The sequence below is a fragment of the Phyllobates terribilis genome, unplaced genomic scaffold, assembly GCF_046119375.1.
Source record: "Phyllobates terribilis strain yellow unplaced genomic scaffold, ASM4611937v1 Scaffold_30__1_contigs__length_15301838, whole genome shotgun sequence".
NCBI lineage: Eukaryota > Metazoa > Chordata > Amphibia > Anura > Dendrobatidae > Phyllobates > Phyllobates terribilis.
The window spans coordinates 5,568,126-5,580,040 of record NW_027362790.1 but is presented as its reverse complement, the minus strand read 5'-3'; positions in this window follow the sequence as shown (position 1 = coordinate 5,580,040).

Below are 11,915 nucleotides of genomic sequence, written 5' to 3'. Positions count from 1 at the left end.
GTGACTTCAAATGTGATGTGGTCCCTAAAAAAATGGTTTTGTAAATTTTGTTGGAAAAATGAGAAATCACTGGTCAACTTTTAACCCTTATAGCTCCCTAACAAAATAAAATTTTGGTTCCAAAATTGTGCTGATGTAAAGTAGACATGTGGGAAATGTTATTTATTAACTCTTTTGTGTGACATATCTCTCTGATTTAAGGGCATAAAAATTCAAATTTTGAAAATTGCAAAATTTTCAAAATTTTTGCCAAATTTCCATTTTTTTCACAAATAAACGCAAGTGATATCGAAGAAATTTTACCACAATCATGAAGTACAATATGTCATGAAAAAACATTCTCAGAATCAGGGGAATCCGTTGAAGCGTTCCAGAGTAATTACCTCATAAAGTGAAAGTGGTCAGAATTGTAAAAATTGGCCTGGTCATTAACGTGCAAACCACCTTGGGTTGTAAAGGGGTTAAAGGGACCGGTCAGGATCTCCTATTTGTAACCACTTATTTATTGATCCCTTTATACCTTTCTTACAAGGCTTTTTTTTTTACTTATTAATTGCTGCCTATGCATAAAATCAGTTTTATAACAGGGCTTGCAATTTGCTAAGTAGTGGGGGACTAGTTGTGGGGGGCGTTGTTTTCCCCCGACTAATTGCCCCACTAATGACGTTATACCCCTGTGAGCATGAGTCACGTTATTTACAAGAGCGTTGTTACCACTGGCTCTTTGACATTGCGCAGTAAGTCCGGCGTACGCACCCCAAGTTTATCGCCGCACTGTGTATTAACTAGAGGCAGTGATGACAGGACACAGTCCGCCTTCACAGATGGTTCTCTGCAAATTCCGCAGCTGGCTGTGTCCTGCGTCCATGCTGTATACCCGGCCATGCACAGTGTACCTGGCTTACTGTGCATTATCAGAGATGCTGAAATTTACAAAGAGCTGTTAGTGGCACCGCTCTTGCAAATAATGTCACTCAAACCCACAGGGCATGATAACATGATTAGTGGGACTGTGGAACAATTAGTCTAAGGAAAACAAACCCCACCAGACCAGTCACCCATTAGTTATCATATTTCAAGCCCAGTTACAAAACTGATTTCTTGGGTATGCAGCAGCAGATAAAAGATATAAAAGTGTCATTGGATTTAGTTTTCAAGGATCTGCATGTCTATATATGTGGTTTGGGCCAGGTTCATATTATTAAACGATTCCCTTTAAAGAGGAACTGGTTACTTTACATTCAGGTGCCTGAAGATATGAATAAAACACGGTTTCTTTTATTTCTCATCTCCATTGCAGAGATATTAACTTGTAAACTTTTACGCCAATTTCCCCTTCAACTAAGGGGGCATTTACTTTTCCCCTGTATGACGTTGTCCAATAATATGCAGGAGGTGTCAGGCAGAGGATAAAGAGCACACCCCCAGAGAATATCAGAACTGGCTTTCTTTGTATCTGATATAATACTTATGTCTCACTTCCAGGGATTACTATGCAGAGATGTGTGATTCCATATACTGCTCTGCATCCGTCCCAGGCTTTGGGGAATAACTTCCCGGTACCTGGGATAAATGCTGATCGCACACTGCAGCTCTAGTCTCACAGCAGCAGGGCAGCACTGGGATGAGAGCTGCAGTGTCCGATCAGCATTTACTCCAGGTCCCAGGACATTATTCCACAATTTGAAGGTCAAATTAACCAATAAAATGTAACAAGTAACAAGCCCAAAACTATCTGGTGTGCTTGAGTTTAGGTTTAGAGAGAGGACACTTTGCTTCTACAGTTTATGGTTCTGGCAGCTTTTGAAATATATATATGTTTATTTTAAGTTCTACATTTTGACACTTTGTTATTGATATAATGACTGATGTTTCTATTGCAATGGAAATGTGATACTCTAAATGTTTTCTACAGTATTCTGTGTTTGTGCTGCACTATTGATAGGAAAACCTTGTGAAAATTGGAAAGTGACTTGTTTACATATTAAAATTGATCTGCTCAATACTGTAGCTTAAAGTCTTTTTAACTGAAGGTAAATTGTAGTTTAATGGATTTTTTTTAGGTTATAGTTTTTCAGAAATAATCTGTTTCAGGTATATGGTGACCCGTCGGGGGTCCAAACTATTTTTGTGATGAAGTTGTTCATTTTTCCTGTCTTTTCCATCTTGTCTGGGCCAATATCACGCCTTCTCCAGCCAAGACTCGTCTGCAGAGGTTACAACAAAGACACATATGACTTCTTACATTTCCTGTCCCGTCCCCATCTGTTCCCAACCTGCACAAACTCCTCATCCTGCTGTCACCCCAATACCGAGCCACTGTGTCCCTATTTCTGATTCTCTTAATACCCCACATAATAATGACACCACTGTGCCACTTACAAAGTAAGACACCTCCTTTCCGCCCTTAGATGGTAAAATTGTGCCCTAGAAATCACTGCCCACACTTTTCCCCTAGAAAGTAATAATTCCTCCACTAAACCCATCTGACAATCACAATACCCTGAGTGCCCTTATAACAGTTATGCATCTTAAGGTCCTCCTTAAAATGTAATAATGTCCCGAGTCCCCCCATATATAGTTCTCCTGTATACAGCATGATACCCCACACCTCTCACATACCCGCAACTCCTTATACACAGTATGATGGGCCCCACAGTAGCCCCTCCCACACTGTATGATGGCCCCCAGTAGTACCAACACACTGTAAATGGCCCCCAGTAATCCCCCACACTGTATGAAGGTCTCCTATAGTCCTCCCACACCGTATATTGGCCCCCAGTAGTTCCCCCACACTGTAAATGGCCCCCAGTGTTTCCCCTACACTGTATGGATAGTACCCAGTAGTCCGGTAGCCTCCCTTCACTATGGATGGCCCCCAGTCTTCCCCCACATTGCATGGATGGCCCCCAGCAGTCCAGTTGCCCCTACACTGTGTGGATAGCCCCCAGTCTTCCCCCACACACTGTATGATGGCCCCAGTAGTCCCCTCACACTGTGTGGATGGTCCCCAGTAGTCCCCCATGAGCGCTATTAAAATAAAAAGAAACATGTTATACTCACCTAAATATGGATCCTGAGAAGTCCGCCGACAGAAAGGACAAGGCATGGGAGGACCAACGCGGTGATATCATGGGAGGCACAGTGAGGGCATCATACATATTACATGGGAGGCACAGTGGGGACATCATACATATTACATGGGAGGCACAGTGGGGGCATCATACATATTACACGGGAGGCACAGTGGGGGCATCATACATATTACACAGGAGGCACAGTGGGGGCATCATACATATTACATGGGAGGCACAGTGGGGGCATCATACATATTTCACGGGAGGCACAGTGGGGGAGCATCATAGATATTACATGGGAGGCACAGTGGGGGCATCATACATATTACACGGGAGGCACAGTGGGGGCATCATACATATTACATGGGAGGCACAGTGGGGGCATCATACATATTACACAGGAGGCACAGTGGGGGGGCATCATACATATTACACGGGAGGCACAGTGGGGGCATCATACATATTACACGAGAGGCACAGTGGGGGCATCATACACATTACACGGGAGGCACAGTGGGGGCATCATACATATTACCCGGGAGGCACAGTGGGGGCATCATACAGTGGGTACGGAAAGTATTCAGACCCCTTTAAATTTTTCACTCTTTGTTTCATTGCAGCCATTTGGTAAATCCTAAAAAGTTCATTTTTTTTCTTATTAAAGTACACTCTACACCCCATCTTGACTGGAAAAAAACAGAAATGTAGAAATGTTTGCAAATTTATTAAAAAAGAAAAACTGAAATATCACATGGTCATAAGTATTCAGACCCTTTGCTCAGACACTCATATTTAAGTCACATGCTGTCCATTTCCTTGTGATCCTCCTTGAGATGGTTCTCCTCCTTCATTGGAGTCCAGCTGTGTTTAATTAAACTGATAGGACTTGATTTGGAAAGGCACACACCTGTCTATATAAGACCTCACAGCTCACAGTGCATGTCAGACCAAATGACAATCATGAGCTCAAAGGAACTGCCCAAGGCGCTCAGAGACAGAATTGTGGCAAGGCACAGATCTGGCCAAGGTTACAAAAGAATTTCTGCATTACTCAAGGTTCCTAAGAGCACAGTAGCCTCCATAATCCTTAAATGGAAGAAGTTTGGGACCACCAGAAGTCTTCCTAGACCTGGCTGTCCAGCCAAACTGAGCAATCATGGGAGAAGAGCCTTGGCGAGAGAGGTAAAAAAGAACCCCAAGATCACTGTGGCTGAGCTCCAGCGATGCAGTAGGGAGATGGGAGAAAGTTCCACAAAGTCAACTATCACTGCTGCCCTCCACCAGTCGGGCCTTTATGGCAGAGTGACTCGACGGAAGTCTCTCCTCAGTGCAAGACATATGAAAGCCCGCATAGAGTTTGCTCAAAAATACATGAAGGACTCCCAGACTATGAGAAATAAGATTCTCTGGTCTGATGAGACGAAGATAGAACTTTTTGGTGATAATTCTAAGCGGTATGTGTGGAGAAAACCAGGCACTGCTCATCACCTGCCCAATACAATCCCAACAGTGAAACATGGTGGTGGCAGCATCATGCTATGGGGGTGTTTTCAGCTGCAGGGACAGAACGACTTGTTGCAATTGAAGGAAACATGAATGCGGCCAAGTACAGAGATATCCTGGATGAAAACCTCTTCCAGAGTGCTGTGGACCTCAGACTTGTCCGAAGGTTAACCTTCCAACAAGACAATGACCCTAAGCACAGAGCTAAAATAACAAAGGAGTGGCTTCAGAACAACTCTGTGACCATTCTTGACTGGCCCAGCCAGAGCCCTGACCTAAACCCAATTGAACATCTCTGGAGAGACCTGAAAATGGCTGTCCACCAACGTTCACCATCCAACCTGATGGAGCTGGAGAGGATCTGCAAGGAAGAATGGCAGAGGATCCCCAAATCCAGGTGTGAGAAACTTGTATCATTCCCAAGAAGACTCATGGCTGTACTAGCTCAAAAGGGGGCTTCTACTCAATACTGAGCAAAGAGTCTGAATACTTATGATCATGTGATATTTCAGTTTTTCTTTTTTAATAAATTAGCAAAAATTTCTACATTTTTTTTTTCAGTCAAGATGGGGTGCAGAGTGTACTTTAATGAGAAAAAAATGAACTTTTTAGAATTTACCAAATGCCTGCAATGAAACAAAGAGTGAAAAATGTAAAGGGTCTGAATACTTTCCGTACCCACTGTAGTGATTCTTCCCTTCCCAGCCGTGGAAGCGAGATCTTCTGCCACATTCTGGTGTCGCCTTATTGTTGAGAAACTGCTTTAAAAATTGTATAGCCCCCTATAAGCTATTCCTGCCCACAGTGCCCCCATCCAGCGAGTGTTTGAGAAAGGTTATTACACTGAAACGTCCCGATATTCACAACCAAGGATCACAATCTCATTTATCATTGCTGCGCGCTGCTTACTGCATCAATGGAGGGAACAGCTGAGATTCTCCAGACTCCACTCGCTCCTCACACTCAGCAAATGTCTGCACTGCAGACTATATACCCGAAGCATCGCACACACGGCATCGTACACTAACTACATCTGTTATATACGTTCTGCTCCGTACACACACGGCTCCGCTCTGTACGCCTCGTACACACGGCTCCGCTCCGTACACCTCGTACACACACGGCTCCGCTCTGTACACCTCGTACACACACGCAGCTCCGTACACCTCGTACACACGCAGCTCCTCTCCATACACTTGATACACACGCTGCTCCGCTCCGTACACCTCGTACACAAGCGGCTCTGTTCCATACGCCTCGTATACACGTGGCTACGCTCCGTACACCTCGTACACAGTGCTACGCTCCGTTCACCTCGTACACACGCGGCTCCGCTCCATACATACGCGGCTCCGCACACCTCATACACACGCGGTTCCGCTCCGTACACATCGTACACACGTGGCTCCGCTCCGTATGTCTCGCTCACGCGTGGCTCCGCTCACCTCGTACACACGTGGCTCCGTTCCGTACACGTGCGGCTCCGCTCCGTACGCCTCGTACACGCGCGGCTCCGCTCCGTACGCCTCGTACACGCGCGGCTCCGCTCCGTACGCCTCGTACACGCGCGGCTCTGCTCCGTACAACTCGTACACGCACGGCTCCGCTCCGTACGCCTCGTACACGCGCGGCTCTGCTCCGTACGCCTCGTACACGCGCGGCTCCGCTCCGTACGCCTCGTACACGCGCGGCTCCGCTCCGTACGCCTCGTCCACGCGCGGCTCCGCTCCGTACACCTCGTACACACACGGCTCCGCTCCGTACACCTCGTACACGTGCGGCTCCGCTCCGTACACCTCGTACACACGCGGCTCCGCTCCGTACACCTCGTACACGCGAGGCTCCGCTCCGTACACCTCGTACACAAGCGGCTCTGTTCCATACGCCTCGTACACACGCGGCTACGCTCCGTACACCTCGTACACAGTGCTACGCTCCGTTCACCTCGTACACACGCGGCTCCGCTCCATACATACGCGGCTCCGCACACCTCATACACACGCGGTTCCGCTCCGTACACATCGTACACACGTGGCTCCGCTCCGTATGTCTCGCTCACGCGTGGCTCCCAGCTCACCTCGTGCACACGCGGCTCCATTCCGTACACCTCGTACACGCGCGGCTCCGCTCCGTACGCCTCGTACACGCGTGGCTCCGCTCCGTACGCCTCGTACACACGCGGCTCTGCTCCGTACACCTCGTACACACGCGGCTCCGCACACCTCGTACATGCGCGGCTCCGCTCCGTACACCTCGTACACGCGCGGCTCCGCTCCGTAAACCTCGCACACACGCGGCTCCGCTCCGTACACCTCGTACACGTGCGGCTCCGCTCCGTAGACCTCGTACATACGTGGCTCCGCTCCGTATGTCTCGCTCACGCGTGGCTCCGCTCACCTCGTACACACGCGGCTCCGTTCCGTACACCTCGTACACACGCGGCTCCGCTCCGTACGCCTCGTACACACACGGCTCTGCTCCGTACACCTCGTACACGCGCGGCTCCGCTCCATACACCTCGTACACGCGCGGCTCCACACACCTCGTACACGCGCGGCTCTGCTCCGTACACCTCGTACACACGCGGCTCCGCTCCGTACACCTCGTACACAAGCGGCTCTGTTCCATATGCCTCGTACACACGCGGCTACGCTCCGTACACCTCGTACACAGTGCTACGCTCCGTTCACCTCGTACACACGCGGTTCCGCTCCGTACACATCGTACACACGTGGTTCCGCTCCGTATGTCTCGCTCACGCGTAGCTCCGCTCACCTCTTACACACGCGGCTCCGTTCCGTACACCTCGTACACGCGCGGCTCCGCTCCGTACGCCTCGTACACGCACGGCCCCGCGCGGCTCCGCTCCGTACGCCTCGTACACACACGGCTCTGCTCCGTACACCTCGTACACGCGCTGCGCTGCTCCGCACACCTCGTACACGCGCGGCTCCGCTCCGTACGCCTCGTACACACACGGCTCTGCTCCGTACACCTCGTACACACACGGCTCTGCTCCGTACACCTCGTACACGCGCTGCGCTGCTCCGCTCCGTACGCCTCGTACACACACGGCTCTGCTCCATACGCCTCGTACATGCGCGGCTCCGCTCCGTATGCCTCGTACACACACGGCTCTGCTCCGTACACCTCGTACACGCGCTGCTCTGCTCCGTACGCCTCGTACACACACGGCTCCGCTCCGCACGCCTCGTACACACACGGCTCCGCTCCGCACGCCTCGTACACACACGGCTCCGCTCCGTACACCTCGTACACACACGGCTCTGCTCCGTACACCTCGTACACGCGCTGCGCTGCTCCGCTCCGTACACCTCGTACACACGTGGCTCCGCTCCGTACACCTCGTACACGCGCGGCTCCGCTCCGTACACCTCGTACACACACGGCTCTGCTCCGTACACCTCGTACACACGCGACTCCTCTCTGTACACCTCGTACACGCGCGGCTCTGCTCCGTACACCTTGTACATGCGCTGCTCCGCTCCATACACCTCGTACACACGTGGCTCCGCTCCGTACACCTCGTACACGCGCGGCTCCGCTCCGTACACCTCCTACATGCGTGGCTCCACTCCGTACGCCTCGTACACACGCGGCTCCGCTCCGTACACACACGGCTCCGCTCCGTACACCTCGTACACACACGGCTCCGCTCCGTACACCTCGTACACGCGCGGCTCTGCTCCGTACACCTCGTACACACGCGGCTCCGCTCCGTACACGCGCGGCTCTGCTCCGTACAGCTCGTACACACACGGCTCCGCTCCGTACACCTCGTACACACGGCTCTGCTCCGTACACCTCGTACACACGCGGCTCTGCTCCGTACGCCTCGTACACACACGGCTCTGCTCCGTACACCTCGTACACACACGGCTCTGCTCCGTACACCTCGTACACACACGGCTCTGCTCCGTACACCTCGTACACACACGGCTCTGCTCCGTACACCTCGTACACATGCGGCTCTGCTACATCCACACTGTAAACCCCTCCTGACCCCACACATAAACTTCCCCTCATCCAGCACCATGACAACCAGCACAGCAGAGTCCTGCATCCACTGAGGCCCCTGATCATGTGACCCCTGACTCCTCCCTCCTGTGACCTCATCACAGCTCCTGTGCGCACACAACAGCCATATATGTGGTGGCGGCTCTGCAGGGGGATGTATGAGGAGACCCCATTACTGGGCGCAGGGGGCATTAACCCCTTCAGCACGGAGGCTCTTTGGGGGTCTTGTGTTTCCCCTTTATAAGAATCATAAGGTTTCTGTTCTGTTTCCTGTAATAGATACATACGACCCAACTATGGAGACAGGAAGGGAGGAAACGTCTTGTTCTCAGAGTACAGGACCCCCACAGTGTAATGCCCCCATTATGCCCCTTATGCAGGATGTATGATGCCCCCCACAGTGTAATGCCTCTATTATGCCCCTTATGCAGTATGTATGATGCCCCCCACAGTGTAATGCCCCCATTATGCCCCTTATGCAGGATGTATGATGCCCCCCACAGTGTAATGCCCCCATTATACCCCTTATACAGGATGTATGATGCCCCCCACAGTGTAATGCCCCCATTATACCCCTTATACAGGATGTATGATGCCCCCACACAGTGTAATGCCCCCATTATGCCCCTTATGCAGGATGTATGATGCCCCCACACAGTGTAATGCCCCCATTATGCCCCTTATGCAGGATGTATGATGCCCCCACACAGTGTAATGCCCCCATTATGCCCCTTATGCAGGATGTATGATGCCCCCACACAGTGTAATGCCTCCATTATGCCCCTTATGCAGTATGTATGATGCCCCCCACACAGTGTAATGCCCCTTATGCAGTATGTATGATGCCCCCCACACAGTGTAATGCCCCCATTATGCCCCTTATGCAGTATGTATGATGCCCCCCACACAGTGTAATGCCCCTTATGCAGTATGTATGATGCCCCCCACACAGTGTAATGCCCCCATTATGCCCCTTATGCAGGATGTATGGTGCCCCCACACAGTGTAATACCCCCATTATACCCCTTATGCAGGATGTATGATGCCCCCACACAGTGTAATGCCCCCATTATGCCCCTTATGCAGGATGTATGATGCCCCCACACAGTGTAATGCCCCCATTATGCCCCTTATTCAGGATGTATGATGCCCCCCACACAGTGTACTGCCCCCATTATGCCCCTTATGCAGGATGTATGATGACCCCCCACACAGTGTAATGCCTCCATTATGCCCCTTATGCAGGATGTATCTTGCCCCCACACAGTGTGATGCCCCTTATGCAGTATGTATGATTCCCCCACACAGTGTAATGCTCCATTATGCCCCTTATGCAGGATGTATGTTGCCCCCACACAGTGTGATGCCCCAATTATGCCCCTTATGCAGTATGTATGTATGCAGTGGTTCTGCAGGTGGGGACCACAGACCACATCTCAGTACCAATGCTTTCTGGCTGATGTTTTCGTCACTTTTGAATGTTGGTTGTGCTTTCACACTCGTGGTGGCATGAGACGGACTCTACAACCCACAGAAGTTACTCAGGTAGTGCAGCTCATCCAGGATGGCACATCAATGCGAGCTGTGGCAAGAAGATTTGCTGTGTCTGTCAGCGTAGTGTCCAGAGGCTGGAGGCGCTACCAGGAGACAGGCCAGTACACCAGGAGACGTGGAGGGGGCCGTAGGAGGGCAACAACCCAGCAGCAGGACCGCTGCCTCCGCCTTTGTGCAAGGAGGAACAGGAGGAGCACTGCCAGAGCCCTGCAAAATGACCTCCAGCAGGCCACAAATGTGCATGTGTCTGCACAAACGGTTAGAAACCGACTCCATGAGGGTGGTATGAGGGCCCGACGTCCACAGATAGGGGTTGTGCTCACAGCCCAACACCGTGCAGGACGCTTGGCATTTGCCACATAACACCAGGATTGGCAAAGTCGCCACTGGCGCCCTGTGCTCTTCACAGATGAAAGCAGGTTCACACTGAGCACATGTGACAGACGTAACAGAGTCTGGAGACGCCGTCGAGAGCGATCTGCTGCCTGCAACATCCTTCAGCATGACCGGTTTGGCAGTGGGTCAGTAATGGTGTGGGGTGGCATTTCTTTGAAGGGCCGCACAGCCCTCCATGTGCTCGCCAGACGTAGCCTGACTGCCATTAGGTACCGAGATGAGATCCTCAGACCCCTTGTGAGACCATATGCTGGTGCGGTTGGCCCTGTGTTCCTCCTAATGCAGGACAATGTCAGACCTCATGTGGCTGGAGTGTGTCAGCAGTTCCTGCAATATGAAGGCATTGAAGCTATGGACTGGCCGCCCGTTCCGCAGACCTGAATCCGATTGAGCACATCTGGGACATCATGTCTCGCTCCATCCACCAACGTCACGTTACACCACAGACTGTCCAGGAGTTGGCGGATGCTTTAGTCCAGTCTGGGAGGAGATCCCACAGGAGACCATTCGCAACCTCATCAGGAGCATGCCCAGGCGTTGTAGGGAGGTCATACTGGCACATGGAGGCCACACACAATACTGAGCCTCATTTTGACTTGTTTTAAGGACATTACATCAAAGTTGGATCAGCCTCATAAAGTGACACTGGTCAGAATTGTAAAATTTAGCTTGGTCATTAAGGTCAAAATTGGATCCGTCACTAAGGGGTTAAACAAATCTCCTCAGTGCGATCATACAGCATACATGCCTCTGATTGCTCAGGTGATGCACTGTAATTATAATCTTTATTTATATAGCGCCAACATATTCCGCAGCGCTTAACAATTCACAGGTTCGTATACAACAGTCATAAGTAACATAGCTAAAGATAATACAATAATTACAGCAAAAATGACGACCCTGCTCGTAAGAGCTTGCAGTCTACAATGAGGTGGGGGTGACACAAAGTACAATGGCTTATTTACAAGGATGGTCCAGCCATCTTGAAGGGATGAGGGATAGATAAAGGCTGCATGAGCTCATCACCAGCCAGTATCTGTAGTGCTTTTTGGTTCGGTGGAGAGTTATGCTTAGAGAAATAAGGGATGGGCTATAAGAAGATAAAAGGACTTCGATTAGGGAAGGTGTTAGGCTGCCCTAAACAGGTGTGTTTTTAGGGAGCGCCTAAAACTGTGTAAGTTGTGATTCATCCTAATTTCTTGGGGTAGAGCATTTCAAAGAATAGGTGCAGCTCGGGAGAAGTCTTGGAGCCAGGAGTGGGAGGTACGGATTAGTGCAGATGTTAGTCGAAAGTTGCTTGTGGAGTGTAGAGAACGGGTAGGCCGATAAACAGAAATGAGGGAAGAG